Below are 15,037 nucleotides of genomic sequence, written 5' to 3'. Positions count from 1 at the left end.
ACGTATTCTCAAATATCACCACAACAAAACCATAAAGTTTGTTTCCACAGACATGACACCATTATGCAATAAACCAATAAATTAATGAACTAGCAGAATCCCAATAAAAACACACGGCAACCCAGCAAGCACAGCATGTCAATATCATACATCTTTACCAACAAAACCGCAAAAGCAAAACCCAGCAAATATATATATATATCCCATGTTTTTACCTTATTCTGGAGCATGATATATATATATAGATATATATAAAATAACCCAGACTAGTTTATCTCAAGAGCTAGAGACTAGTAAACGTTACTGATTACGTATAAAATGTTTGAAGAATGAGCGCCAGAAATAAGGCGATTTGATTGGTAAAAACCGCTGTCATTCTTTGTATTTTCAGCCATTCAGAGCCCTTAGGGGGCGAGACTTCCTCTAGAAGCTTCAGGCTGCATTTTTAGCTGTCAATCATTGACTCAGAAGGGATAATCAATCAGTTTTTTATCAGTTTCTTATCAGTGCTCCTTTTTTTCACACCAGAAGGCAACTCTGAGGTTTTTTTTCATTGCATAACAGCAGATAAAGGTTCTCTAGCAGTGTCTTAAGGTTTTTATAGCAATTGCAATGGTTTTTATTCTTATTATTTTCAATATTGTTATGATATTTTATTATAGGCGTGCAATTTCATTCCAGGTCCAGTCTTCACAAAACATGATGTCGAATTTTTTCTAATTGATCAATTTGTCCCAAATTTTTATCCAAGCTAGTAGCCACCTAGAACAAGATTTTGAAATCATTCCCAGGCCCTTGACATGCAAATAGTTGAAAAATCTGACCTCTGAAGACCAAAAAAAATGTTCGCCAGCTGTTTTGTTTTGTTTTTTGTCATATGTTTGTCTGCTGAGTGGACACATTAAGAAATATAAGAAATTTGACTATTCACACTCAAAGCCAAGGGGGTTAGCTTCAATTTAAGACCTGAACCAGGCTCCTGCTATGTTCTGCTGCAGAGATATAACAAATGTTTAAGGGGGAGGAAATTCCAGGCAGACATTGGCTAAATATGTCACTGGTAGTAAAAGGTTAAGTATTCTTGCCATTTTTGTAGCATATTGTAAGTGGATTTTTTGCAAACATTTTATTTTTTAAATCACATGAAACACAATCAACCCATTATAACTTCACATTGATAATTCCTGAGCTTTATAACTGTGTATTATTTCTTTTTACCTTATTTTAATTTTTTTTTTGCATTTTACAGAGCTTTTTAATACAGTGCCTTGCGAAAGTATTCGGCCCCCTTGAACTTTTCAACCTTTTGCCACATTTCAGGCTTCAAACATAAAGATATAAATTTTTTATTTTATTTGAAGAATCACCAACAAGTGGGACACAATTGTGAAGTGGAACGAAATCTATTGGATTTTTGAAACTTTTTTAACTAATAAAAAAATGAAAAGTGGGGCGTGCAAAATTATTCGGCCCCCTTGCGTTAATACTTTGTAGAGCCACCTTTTGCTGCGATTACAGCTGCAAGTCGCTTGGGGTATGTCTCTATCAGTTTTGCACATCGAGAGACTGAAATTCTTGCCCATTCTTCCTTGCAAAACAGCTCGAGCTCAGTGAGGTTGGATGGAGAGCGTTTGTGAACAGCAGTTTTCAGCTCTTTCCACAGATTCTCGATTGGATTCAGGTCTGGACTTTGACTTGGCCATTCAAACACCTGGATATGTTTATTTGTGAACCATTCCTTTGTAGATTTTGCTGTATGTTTGGGATCATTGTCTTGTTGGAAGATAAATCTCCGTCCCAGTTTCAGGTCTTTTGCAGACTCCAACAGGTTTTCATCCAGAATGGTCCTGTATTTGGCTGCATCCATCTTCCCCTCAATTTTAACCATCTTCCCTGTCCCTGCTGAAGAAAAGCAGGCCCAAACCATGATGCTGCCACCACCATGTTTGACAGTGGGGATGGTGTGTTGAGGGTGATGAGCTGTGTTGCTTTTACGCCAAACATATCGTTTTGCATTGTGGCCAAAAAGTTCGATTTTGGTTTCATCTGACCAGAGCACCTTCTTCCACATGTTTGGGGTGTCTCCCAGGTGGCTTGTGGCAAACTTTAGACGAGACTTTTTATGGATATCTTTGAGAAATTGCTTTTTTTCTTGCCACTCTTCCATAAAGGCCAGATTTGTGCAGTGTAAGACTGATTGTTGTCCTATGGACAGACTCTCCCACCTCAGCTGTAGTTCTCTGCAGTTCATCCAGAGTGATCATGGGCCTCTTGGCTGCATCTCTGATCAGTCTTCTCCTTGTCTGAGCTGAAAGTTTAGAGGGACGGCCAGGTCTTGGTAGATTTGCAGTGGTCTGATACTCCTTCCATTTCAAGATGATCGCTTGCACAGTGCTCCTTGGGATGTTTGAAGCTTGGGAAATCTTTTTGTATCCAAATCCAGCTTTAAACTTCTCCACAACAGTATTACGGACCTGCCTGGTGTGTTCCTTGGTCTTCATGATGCTCTCTGCGCTTTCAACAGAACCTTGAGACTATCACAGAGCAGGTGCATTTATACAGAGACTTGATTACACACAGGTGGATTCTATTTATCACCATCAGTCATTAAGGACAACATTGGATCATTCAGAGATCCTCGCTGAACTTCTGGAGTGAGTTTGCTGCACTGAAAGTAAAGGGGCCGAATAATTTTGCACGCCCCACTTTTCATTTTTTTATTAGTTAAAAAAGTTTCAAAAATCCAAGTTCCACTTCACAATTGTGTCCCACTTGTTGGTGATTCTTCACATAAAATAAAAAATTTATATCTTTATGTTTGAAGCCTGAAATGTGGCAAAAGGTTGAAAAGTTCAAGGGGGCCGAATACTTTCGCAAGGCACTGTATATTGTGAGCATTTTAGTGTAATTTTAAAATAGGACTATCAATGCTCCTGACTTTTAAACCTGTATTTATTCTGACATTATTCTCTCCACCTGCAGATGAGGGAGGTATTTGATTTTAAATTTGTTGATTTGAGGGGAAAATATACATGAATTTCCTTGTATGTATCACCAGTGGGAAACTTGGCATTTTTGGATGAATTGCAGTCTTTACTGCAAGGCCTTCAGACTGATATAGAAATGACTGGAGATTTAAATGACACATTTTGATAAATCAGACAGGAACAGCATAACATCTAAAATGACAGAACCCTGTACTGAAGTAATGAAAAATTTCTGGCACATTCATAATAAATACAATTTATTTAATTTAAAGCATAAAATTTGCTTTAAAAAGAAAACCACAATTTGTACGATATCATATTTCAATATCAACGTTCAGATGAAGAATTTGAGGATTTGAATATCAATGGAGAGTACATTGAGTTTGGGACAATGTTTGCATCTGAATAATCCTTCCTTCTGGAAAGAAGGAAAAAAAAGTTTTGAGTCTCAGTCTTCAGGATCCCCCCCAAAAAACGTGCAAATTTGTTCCCGATTTATTTTGGATAAAGATATAACTCTCATAGAAGATACATTTTATCAGTTGAATGCAGTCGATACTTTTGACTTTTTATATGATGATAGGACCTACACTTAGGGCTCAGTACTGATAACACTGCTGCTATTGATGGAGTAAAAATAAGTGATGTACTGGCAGTTTTTTTTTTCTGAGGCAAGAAGTCCTAGAACACCTCCTATAAAAATGTTAAGATTCAGAGCAAGAAAAATTTTTCCACGTCACCTAATGCTATTGCATTAACGAGGCTGAAGTTGGCTTCTTATTCGCCAGCTGCTGCTTTGCGTTTTTCGTTCCATCTTAAATGCTGCTGCTGTGATGTTATGTCGTCTTTCGCCTGTAGATGGCTCTCTACAGTCATTTTTAAAAAGACTTATCCGGATGTATTACTGTACATTTCCTCAGTAAAGGGGAATATGTAAGTAGAGACTGTCCAAATTGCATTTTTGTATGAAACACATTTCAGAAACACAACTCACAATAAAACAAACTGGCATGTTATACCACGAGTAAATAAGACAAAGGCAAAACGTAGATTCACTGGCACTTTCTGCATATTTTTCACGACCTTGCCTTCTGATCATAAAAAGTCTCAAACTCATGCATTTTACAAGAAATTTTAATATAGCAGTTTTAAATGGAACATTTAGAACATGGCATATGAGACTATATGGTTAACTGAGGATGAGCAGAGGGTGATCGAACCTACCTCCTGGTTATAAAAATGTCTAAAAATTCTGACACAGATGTGTGAGAGACAATGGAAAAGACTATCAAAATCCTGAACTTCAGGACATTGTACTGTACCGTTTTTTAAATACGACCCTCTGAACATGGCATGAGAGAATACATTGTCAAATGGTAAATGCAATGTTTGCTATATTTCTAGGGCCCTCCCTCCTGATTTTAAAATAATCTCATATTTCTGACATCAAGGGGTGAGACACAATATAACAGACTGTCAAAATCCTGAACTTCAGGACATTTTATGATACTATTTTAAAAATATGACCCTCTGAGCATGGCATGTGAGAAAATGTCATGTGAGAATGCATTGGGAAAAGGTGAATGCAATTTCTGCTGAATTGCTATGGCCCTCCCTCCTGATTACAAACTTGTCTCACAATTCTGAGACTGAGGTGTGAGACACAATGTAACATACACTATTAAATTGTGAAGTACAAGAGATTATACTGTTACGTTTTTTTTTAATATTGACCCTCTGGCATGTGAGGACTTGTAGTCAACAAAATAGCACACATTCTGCCAATTTGCTTTGTCCCTCCTTCCTCGTTACCAAAACATCTTAGTATACCGACACTAAGGTAAAATATAGCTCACTGTGTATATAATGAAGAAGCGGATGTTAGTTTCTCATCTGCATGTTGCAGAGCCTTATGCAACTCGTACCAACAGTTGGGGTTTGATCCCTGCACGGGCTATTAGTTGAAAGACCATTGTAAATGACGTGTAACAGATTTATCCAGCTGGCTTTTATGTTTCATACTAAATTGCTATCTTGAAACCAAAATAATTAGAAATATGGAACACAACTGTTGTTCCCCATGAAGGAAAGCTGTTTTACACTGACGTCACTCCTTTTTATTTAATCCAGATTTTAAAAACAACTCCGCCCTATCAAAGGAAAATGTTACACAAAACATGGAAAGCACACTCTGAATCCATCTGTATATTTGATTTCCGCCATCCGTTCAAGGCTGCCTATGTTAATCGTAAGTGTATAGATGAAACATTTAATATATTGTTCAATTTAAATCAAAATGCTTTACTACTACAAGAGAGAAGTATAGTATGGAGGATGCGACAAATGTGTGATTTCTTGGAAGAAAACTACTTTTCTTTGCGTTCGAAATTAATTCGAAACAATTGACACACAAACCCTTTGTCTTTTTTAAAGAGATTATATCTTTAAACAGACAAATGTATAAAATGTGTTTTTTTTACCTAGAGATTTTGGACAGGGGCGATGTATTACTAGTAGAGGCTGCCGACTAACAATGTACTGTCTGGAGATCAGCTCCATTTGCAGTAAAAAAACGTGCGTAACAAAGCTGGAGAGCAGCTGTACTTGTGCTCAGTAGTCAGTATGGTGCTGAGGGTTCAATACTGGCGTTGTTGTATTAGCACGAGCTGCACAGGCTCTGAATCAGACCATTTCAATTAGTCTGATCAGTGCAGGACAAGTTAATGTAGAATTATTGCTTTGTCTGTCTCTTGTTTGTATATAAATGGATGTCTCTGATAACTTAATGTTAGTTTTTATTTTAGTTTTAGTTTTACGATGTAGGTCATGCATTGATATATGACATGTCTCATTCCTGATTCAGCTCATGCTCCATAGGAGAGAAGAGATTCCTCCTGTTTCTCGTACAACCCTATCAGAACAGAAGCCCATGTCACCCAGCTCTGATTCAAGATCGAGTTGCATCTTCAACATTTTGTTTTTGTTTCTGATCATAATTTTCTTTAGTTATGATCAATATTGAACTTTTTCTAAGTAAAACAAAACTAATCAAACATGCAGGCAGATTTTTGAAAAGTATTAGGAGTTGACAGGGCGCTCCTTCGGAATAGTCGTCAGAAAATGTGAGAAAAGGAAAGTTACGTAAACTCTCACACACAGCATTAAAGACTGGAATCTGATCATAAAAAAACTAGCTGTCTCCCCGTCGGTAATCAAAACCCGGTTTCCCGTGTGACAGGCAGGGACACAAACAACTTTACTAACTAGGAACGCTTGCTAGCTATTAGGAGGCATTTACTCTTAAATATGTTACTGTTTTGGGTTTCGAATTTAATTTTCCCGATACCAGTTTTTTACAAAAGTAAAGGCACACAGCACATGTGTGGCACATCACGTCCAAGTTTAGTGACAACTAACTCAGAGATTGTAAGCTGGGTAGTTTAAGATCACTTTTTTTAAAGGTTCAAGCAGACCCAAATACCTTTGTGTAATCGTTTTTCATAAAGTGTAATTGTATTATAGCATGTGCCCTTGATGATTTTCTTGATACGTTATATGTGCTCTTGTTTGTATTGTATGTAGTTTTGTTGTTCAAATAAAACGTAAAAGACACAACGTTCCGTATGCGGCTGCTGTAAAAATAAAATGACATCAAGGGTGCTGTACACAGAGGTCTGAAACCTGCTCCACAGAAGATCTTTATCCAAAGGTGTTAAGGAAGTCGAGATCTCGCCATGAGAGGGGAAGCATCTCAGAAAAAGCAGGTGCAGTCGGTTCCACAGTCATAACGCCACTGAGTCGGGCAACAAGAGCAAAACCCACCTGGCTTCCTCCGGGCAAGTAATGAGACAAAGAGACAGCGCACATAGGGTAGTGTGGCCGAGTGGTCTAAAGCGCTGGATTAAGGCTCTAGTCTCTTCGGGGGCGTGGGTTTGAATCCCACCGCTGCCAGGTGCTTCTGTCGAGACCCCCTTTCAGCTGGCTTCAGACGAAAGGGAGGGTACTGCTTTTTGGCAGTCTCTCGAGAAACTAAGCAAAGTGTTTAAAGATACTTTTTCAGCTTGACATCAAGGCACAAAACAAAAACCTTCTTGCGTCCTCTCAACCCAAAAGCGCTTTGCCACTTTTTGCGTTAAGCAGGGAACGACGTCTGCCCAGATCACTTTTGTGTCAATGCAAATCGTAGTGTGCCCTCCGTTTTAATGTTGGCTGTGCTGGCGTGCTGCTTCTGTCTGTGAAACTTGAATGTTCTGCTTCTTCACACCAAATCGTCGGCGGGGGTTGAGCTTGTTAAATCTTTGCGCATAGCGCTCCTTTGGAAGTACTTTGTCCAAGTTCAAAAGCGATCGTGGGATTTACTTCATGCGTGCAAAAACCATGCCTCGCACGGCAGATTTAAATGGGGAATGGAGCCTGCTTCTTGCTGTTTTTCCTGTGGTTGCAGTTACAAAGTTGATCGTGCTTTCACATTCTGTTAACAGTATTCACTGGCTGAGCTTTATCAGTTGGTTCGTAAAGGAATCTCTGCTTCGGTTCCAGAAAAGTCATCTGTAGTGTGTTTTTTTCCGTGCCCATGGCAGTCTTTTAAAGCTGGTAGTAATGGCGGCGAAGTTAATTTTTTATCCTCTTTAAAAGAATAAGGACGGGCTGGGGCGAGCTCCATTTACCACTCTTTCAGCTAACCGCCGAACTCGCGAACTGATTACACTGCAGAGCCACAGGCGCCTCGCTTTTCTCCATTCTCTGGGTTAGGGTGAAAAAAAAACTTTGCTGGTATTAGCTGGCCTGCTGGGAGTACCTCTTCTTCACTGATAAGCAAGATTTGTGTTTCATCTTTCGCAAGCTGTATAGATTTCTTTCAAAACAAGTTGTTCCAGAAAGGAAACGAACACTTGCATTCACCTGAATTAAAAGGCATGGGATTTGACCATAAGGATAAATTCTGTACAGTAAGACAGGAAGAAAGGCACCGCTGGGAATCGGACCCAGGATCTCCTGTTTACTAGACAGGCGCTTTAGCCAACTAAGCCACGGCGCCGGCAAAGTGCTGTCCTTTGACAGCCACTTGGACACGTCTCAACTGCTCTGAGACATCTGCGTTCGGTGTGCACCGAGCCTGCTCGCCTTGCAAGTTGCCTCATTTACATGCGATAGCTCCACCACTAAGAGAAAGGATGAGAAATGGCTTTTATCTGGCACTTTTCATGTCAGAGGATCTCAATCTGCTTTCCGTGTGCAAGAGGATGTCCAACTCATGTAGCTAAAGACGTAGACGACAGTGTTCCACTGAAATCTTGATCTCACAACCCTCGGCATGACTCCGCTGTGTTCTGCTTTAGACAAAGGGGGGAAAAGACTTCTTTCATCACACGTTTTGCACTGTTTGCAGTGCTCTTTCTTAAATGAAAACCAGGAATCGGCACCATATGAGGTGAGACTAGATAATATTGTAACAAGTAGCCTCGCCATTTCATGCGTGACGTGAGCAAAGTGTAATTCCTGTCTTTATAGTGTGCTTGTTAGAGACATAGCTGGCACCCAGAGCGCTTTAAATCCGGGAGTCAGCAGCCCAAGACAAGAGAGCTTCCTTCGTCTATGTTTTTTGCGTGAAGGGGGGAAACCATGCGTGTGCTGCAAACGATCTTAGTATCGAAGTGCCGTCCCACATAACCGATCCGAACAATCTGCTTTACAGAGGAGCACTGCCGGAGCTTATCGTTGGCAAACTGAAGACCAGGCCGACCTGTTCTGTGACTCTTGAACACTGAATCTCAAGGTTGTGAATTCAAGCTCCACGCTGGCGGGAAATTCCATAGGTAATGATTACATTTTCTTGCATGCTAATCAAAAGAAATATTAAGAAACTTTCCCCGATACCAGTTTTTTACAAAAGTAAAGGCACACGGCACATGTGTGCCACATCACGTCCGAGTTTAGTGACAACTACCTCAGAGATTGTAAGCTGGGTAGTTTCAGATCAGATCCCTTTTTTTATCAAAGGTTCAAGTAAACCCGAATACTTTTGCAAGAGACATTTCAGAATCCCAGTCAAATCCAGTACGATTGCTGGATCCCTCGAATTCGACTGAACTATAGCACAGATCTGCAGTCCACCATTGGAATACTGTGGGTGTGTTGTATAAGCCATACCGCCCAAAATAGTTCTAAAACAGGAGATGCATCCTCGTTTAGGAATGTGATATAAAGTGAAATGGTCTGGGAAGAGTCCTACGTTTGAACAGTTCAAAATAGACGTAAAGGGGTATTTACCGACTCTTTCGAAATGTAAGAACAAGCTGTGTGGACCTTATTTTTATTTACCTCGTGTAATCGTTTTTCATAAAGTGTAATTGTATTATAGCATGTGCCCCTGATGATTTTCTTGATACGTTATATGTGCTCTTGTTTGTATTGTATGTAGTTTTGTTGTTCAAATAAAACATAAAAGACACAACTTTCCGGATGCGGCTGCTGTAAAAATAAAATGACATCAAGGGTGCTGTACGCAGAGGTCTGAAACCTGCTACGCAGACAGATCACTTTTGTGTCAATGCAAATCGTAGTGTGCCCTCCGTTTTAATGTTGGCTGTGCTAGCGTGCTGCTTCTGTCTGTGAAACTTGAATGTTCTGCTTCTTCACACCGAATCGTTGGCGGGGGTTGAGCTTGTTAAATCTTTGCGCATAGCGCCCCTTTTGGAAGTACTTTGTCCAAGTTCAAAAGCGATCGTGGGATTTACTTCATGCATTCAAAAAGCATGCCTCGCACGACAGATTTAAATGGGGAATGGAGCCTGCTTCTTGCTGTTTTTCCTATGGTTGCAGTTACAAAGTTGATCGTGCTTTCACATTCTGTTAACAGTATTCACTGGCTGAGCTTTATCAGTTGGTTCGTAAAGGAATCTCTGCTTCGGTTCCAGAAAAGTCATCTGTAGTGTGTTTTTTTCCGTGCCCATGGCAGTCTTTTAAAGCTGGTAGTAATGGCGGCGAAGTTAATTTTTTATCCTCTTTAAAAGAATAAGGACGGGCTGGGGCGAGCTCCATTTACCACTCTTTCAGCTAACCGCCGAACTCGCGAACTGATTACACTGCAGAGCCACAGGCGCCTCGCTTTTCTCCATTCTCTGGGTTAGGGTGAAAAAAAAACTTTGCTGGTATTAGCTGGAGTGCTGGGAGTACCTCTTCTTCACTGATAAGCAAGATTTGTGTTTCATCTTTCGCAAGCTGTATAGATTTCTTTCAAAACAAGTTGTTCCAGAAAGGAAACGAACACTTGCATTCACCTGAATTAAAAGGCATGGGATTTGCCCGTAAGGATAAATTCTGTACAGTAAGACAGGAAGAAAGGCACCACTGGGAATCGGACCCAGGATCTCCTGTTTACTAGGCAGGCGCTTTAGCCAACTAAGCCACGGCGCTGGCGAAGTGCTGTCCTTTGACAGCCACTTGGACACGTCTCAACTGCTCTGAGACATCTGCGTTCGGTGTGCACCGAGCCTGCTCGCCTTGCAAGTTGCCTCATTTACATGCGATAGCTCCACCACTAAGAGAAAGGATGAGAAATGGCTTTTATCTGGCACTTTTCATGTCAGAGGATCTCAATCTGCTTTCCGTGTACAAGAGGATGTCCAACTCATGTAGCTAAAGACATAGACGACAGAGCTCCACTGAAGTCTTGATCTCACAACCCTCGGCATGACTCCGCTGTGTTCTGCTTTAGACAAAGGGGGGAAAAGACTTCTTTCATCACACGTTTTGCACTGTTTACGGTGTTTGCAGTGCTCTTTCTTAAATGAAAACCAGGAATCGGCACCATATGAGGTGAGACTAGATAATATTGGAACAAGTAGCCTCGCCATTTCATGCGTGACGTGAGCAAAGTGTAATTCCTGTCTTTATAGTGTGCTTGTTAGAGACTTAGCTGGCACCCAGAGCGCTTTAAATCTGGGAGTCAGCAGCCCAAGACAAGAGAGCTTCCTTCGTCTATGTTTTTTGCGTGAAGGGGGAAACCATGCGTGTGCTGCAAACGATCTTAGTATCGAAGTGCCGTCCCACATAACCGATCCGAACAATCTGCTTTACAGAGGAGCACTGCCGGAGCTTATCGTTGGCAAACTGAAGACTAGGCCGACCTCTTCTGTGACTCTTGAACACTGAGTCTCAAGGTTGTGAATTCAAGCTCCACGCTGGCGGGAAATTCCATAGGTTATGATCAAATTTTCTTGCATGCTAATCAAAAGAAATATTAAGAAACTTTTCCCAAAACAAGTTTCACAGTGACTTTGTAGGTGACATTTTCCTGATGAGAATAAGGTTTCGTATGCGATCAATAACAGCACCAGAATAAAATACCGGAAAGAAATGACCTGTCACTAAGAGAATTCATTAAATGACGCCGAGACATAATCAGAAAATCGACATCAAGAAAATGTTAATCACTTTACATATTCTTTAGCATTTTTATATATACACATTCTTATAGACGTTCAAGGTTGTCTAGTCGCTGTACTCTTCGTAGATAATCTAAACGAAATTACAGTACAGTACAGGACACGCAGTGAGGAGCTCACACAACGAATACTCTTGAACACAAAAAAGTAAAGGCACACGGCACATCACGTCTGAGTTTAGTGACAACTACCTCAGAGATTGTAAGCTGGGTAGTTTCAGATCACTTTTTTATTAAAGGTTCAAGCAAACCTGAATAACTTTGCAAGAGACATTTCAGAATCCTAGTCAAATCCAGTATGATTGCTGTATTGATTGTACTGATTGCGGATGCTGTAAAAATAAAATGACATCAAGGGTACTGTACGCAGAGGTCTGAAGCGTGCTCCACAGAAGAACCTTATCCAGAGGTGTTAAAGTCGAGATCTCGCCATGAGAGGGGAAGTGTTGCGCCCCTGAAGAGGGAAATGATTAAATAATCAGTCACTCAACTTGTTTCCTCATCAGTGGCTTTTAGTGTGATTCTATATAGGATAAACAATTTACAGTAATACAATATAACAAAGAATATAAGCTGAAAGTTACAAAAATGCTTCTTAATATTTTTCTAACTATACATTAAGAAAATATTCTGCATTATGTCTTATTCAGTCTTCTCCTTAGTATATTCTACATTTCAGTAAAACACAATCTAAATCGACAATATCACGAGACCACATTAGTATTTCTTTAAAAACATAATGTTCACTAGCAATATAAAAATGTGGAGCACTTTGGTTATTATAAAAAAACACCAATAAATATAGAAAACCAGGAACAGTTTCTGTTCCTAAGGCTAAATAATCTAAGGCTATTACCGAACATGAACTAAATTGCTAATTTCAAATTTCATTTCATTTAACATTCAAATTTCATTTCATTTAAAATTAAATTCAAATTTCATTTAACATACCAAATACATGGCCTTTATGCTAACTATGAGGATTGGCGCTACCAACTTTGTTCTAATAACTCGATATAATTTAACAAATACACTCAAATCTGACCAGAAAATACTTTTGACATAATAACAAATCATTGACAACTTTTCTCCAAATCACAATCGTGTTTTATACACTTTTTACCTGAAGTGGGAAATGATTTATAGTTACTCAACTCTTTCTTTCCTCATCAGTAGCTTTGATTAGTTTGAATGAGGAACGGGAGCTCCCTCTCACTGTGTTTCACAGACATAAGTAGTAAATTATCGATTAAAACTGTAGACTCTACGGGTAGATAACAGATAAAAAGATTGAACAAAATAACATCCCAGTGAAAACTATACGAAATGACAGCGTCCATTTTACTTTTACATGTATCTATTTTAACGGCTGTGTAACTTTTAATAAACACAGTATCACGTATTCCATTCAGTTTTTTTCAACAAGCAATGTTTGTTACTTCCAATCAGATTGCAATCCAATTTTTTTTTTGCTTATCGTACTTTTGAGCACACGTTCTGTGCTATTGTGTGCTGTATTATTCTTTTTTGCCTCACCAGGGTTATGAGGTGGAAGGCAGAAGGTTATTCTTTACATTTATACTCCAGTTCTTTCTTCTATCACCCATCCAGGCTTATACTTCTGTCCTCTCCACACCTCACATTCTTCTCCGTCATCGCCACCTCTCGCAGCCCATCACTACCTGTTTTTTACCCTTTTTGCTTGTCGCACAACCCTTCTTTTAACTTTTTTTAAAAGTTGTTTGTCTTCTTTTCTTGACTTAGCATTGCTAAACAACATTTGTATTAATTCCCTCCCCATATTCTCATAACTTAACAACAATACTATCGCCATTCATTTAGCAGCAGCTGCAACTCACAACTGGCAACCCACTGAAGCACAGCAGGTGTGAGCCTGGTCAGTACCTGGATGGGAGACCTCCTGGGAAGGTTGCTGCTGGAAGAGGTGTTAGTGGGGCCTGCAGGGGGCGCTCACCCTGCGGTCCATGTGGGTCCTAGTACCCCATTATAGTGACGGGGACATTACACTTTAAACAGGCGCCGTCCTTCAGATGAGATGTAAAACCGAGGTCCTGAATCTCTGTGGTCATTAAAAATCCCAGGGTGTTTCTTGAAAAAGAGTAGGGGTGTAACCCTGGTGTCCTGGCCAAATTTCCCATTAGCCCTTACCAATCATGGCCTCCTAATAATCCCCATCTCTGCACTGGCTTCATTACTCTGCTCTCCTCCCCACTGAGAGCTGATGTGTGGTGAGCGTTCTGGCGCACTATGGCTGCTGTTGCATCATCCAGGTGGGGCTGCACATTGGTGGCGGTGGAGGAGAGTCCTCATTACCTGTAAAGCGCTTTGAGTGGAGTGTCCAGAAAAGCACTATAAAAGTGTAAGCAATTAATATTATTAGGTTTTATTTCAATCTTAATACATAACTTTTGTTTCCATGTTCCCTTTACCTTTAGCCCTTATAATACTCCTCCTTAAGTGGTCTAGAACCGACCCTGTTTTATCTGGACTAGATAGCATCTCCAGATCTATCAGTGCTGCCAGCGGAGCTGCCATCACACTTACAAGTACCCTTGAGGTCAGTGAATATGAGTCTGGTGTTAGCATACAGGGCCAACTCCTCGCTTAACACTCAGCTCAGCAGTCACTGGTGATTAAACTGCTAGCACAACTGGTCTATACTCATATTATTAATAATATTATTAACCTTAGCTTCCTTAGCAGGACACAGTCTTGTGTGGATTCAGTTTTATTGAGCTCAATAAGTCCAACAATGCGCGCTGGGTCTGCCCCACAGAACAGACAAACTGCAAGGGTTTCCCAGCTCTTATATATACAGTCAGAAGAAAGTTTGTTTCACAATCTGAGTGCTTGTCCTGTTCTTTGATATATAATTACTTCTTGTCCTACTCTGTCTTGCTCTAGGTTCTGCCCTTTGATATGCAGCAGACATTGGTCTGGTTTGTCCTGTCTGTGGGTGTTGTTCCTGTCTGTTATTATGTAACGTTAAGTCACTGGGGCTGATAAAGCAAATCAGCTTTATGGCATCTTAGTTTAACTTTTGTTTGAGGCTAAATTAACAGACCCCATCAACACCTTTCACAATGTGCTTAAGTTGAAAGGGTCAGTAACTTTAAATTCCTTAGCGTCCATATCACCGAGGCCCTCACATGGTCTCTCAACACCACCTGTCTGATCAAGAAAGCGCAACAGCGCCTGTACTTCCTAAGACGGTTGAAGAAGGCTAAGATATATCCCCAGATCCTCACTAACTTTTACAGATGCACTACAGAAAGCACACTGACAGGCTGCATCACAGTGTGGTATGGCAGCTGCAGTGCTTCTGACTGCAAAGCCCTACAGTGGGTGGTGAAAACTGCCCAGTCTATCACTGGGGTTGCCCTCCCATCTATACAGGACATTAATGACAGACGGTGCTTGAGGAAAGCTCTAGGCATCATCAAAGACCCCAAACACCTCAGCTACAGACTTTATGATCTGCTACCATCTGGAAAACCGTACCGGAGCATTCGGGCCTGGACTACCAGACTCAGACAGTTTTTACCCCCGCACTATCAAACTATTAAACTCCCAGCCTCTCTCA

At 40.4% G+C, this 15,037-nt stretch overlaps 1 long non-coding RNA gene and 2 other non-coding genes across 3 annotated transcripts in view; 2 read left to right on the top strand and 1 right to left on the bottom strand.

Moving 5' to 3' along the window:
* The window catches only part of LOC148637978 (uncharacterized), a 130,388-nt gene that overhangs the window by 35,336 nt on the left and 80,015 nt on the right, over positions 1–15,037 (top strand). The gene's annotated exons all lie outside the window — the stretch shown is intronic.
* On the top strand, positions 6,857–6,938 carry trnal-aag (transfer RNA leucine (anticodon AAG)). Its single transcript has one exon. It is a non-coding gene; the product is annotated as a tRNA-Leu (tRNA).
* trnat-agu (transfer RNA threonine (anticodon AGU)) lies at positions 7,952–8,025 on the bottom strand. The gene has a single exon. It is a non-coding gene; the product is annotated as a tRNA-Thr (tRNA).

This window comes from Lepisosteus platostomus, unplaced genomic scaffold (assembly GCF_059453375.1).
Source record: "Lepisosteus platostomus isolate fLepPlt1 unplaced genomic scaffold, fLepPlt1.hap1 Scaffold_101_H1, whole genome shotgun sequence".
NCBI classification, from domain to species: domain Eukaryota; kingdom Metazoa; phylum Chordata; class Actinopteri; order Semionotiformes; family Lepisosteidae; genus Lepisosteus; species Lepisosteus platostomus.
This window is presented reverse-complemented; position numbering and strand designations above follow the sequence as displayed.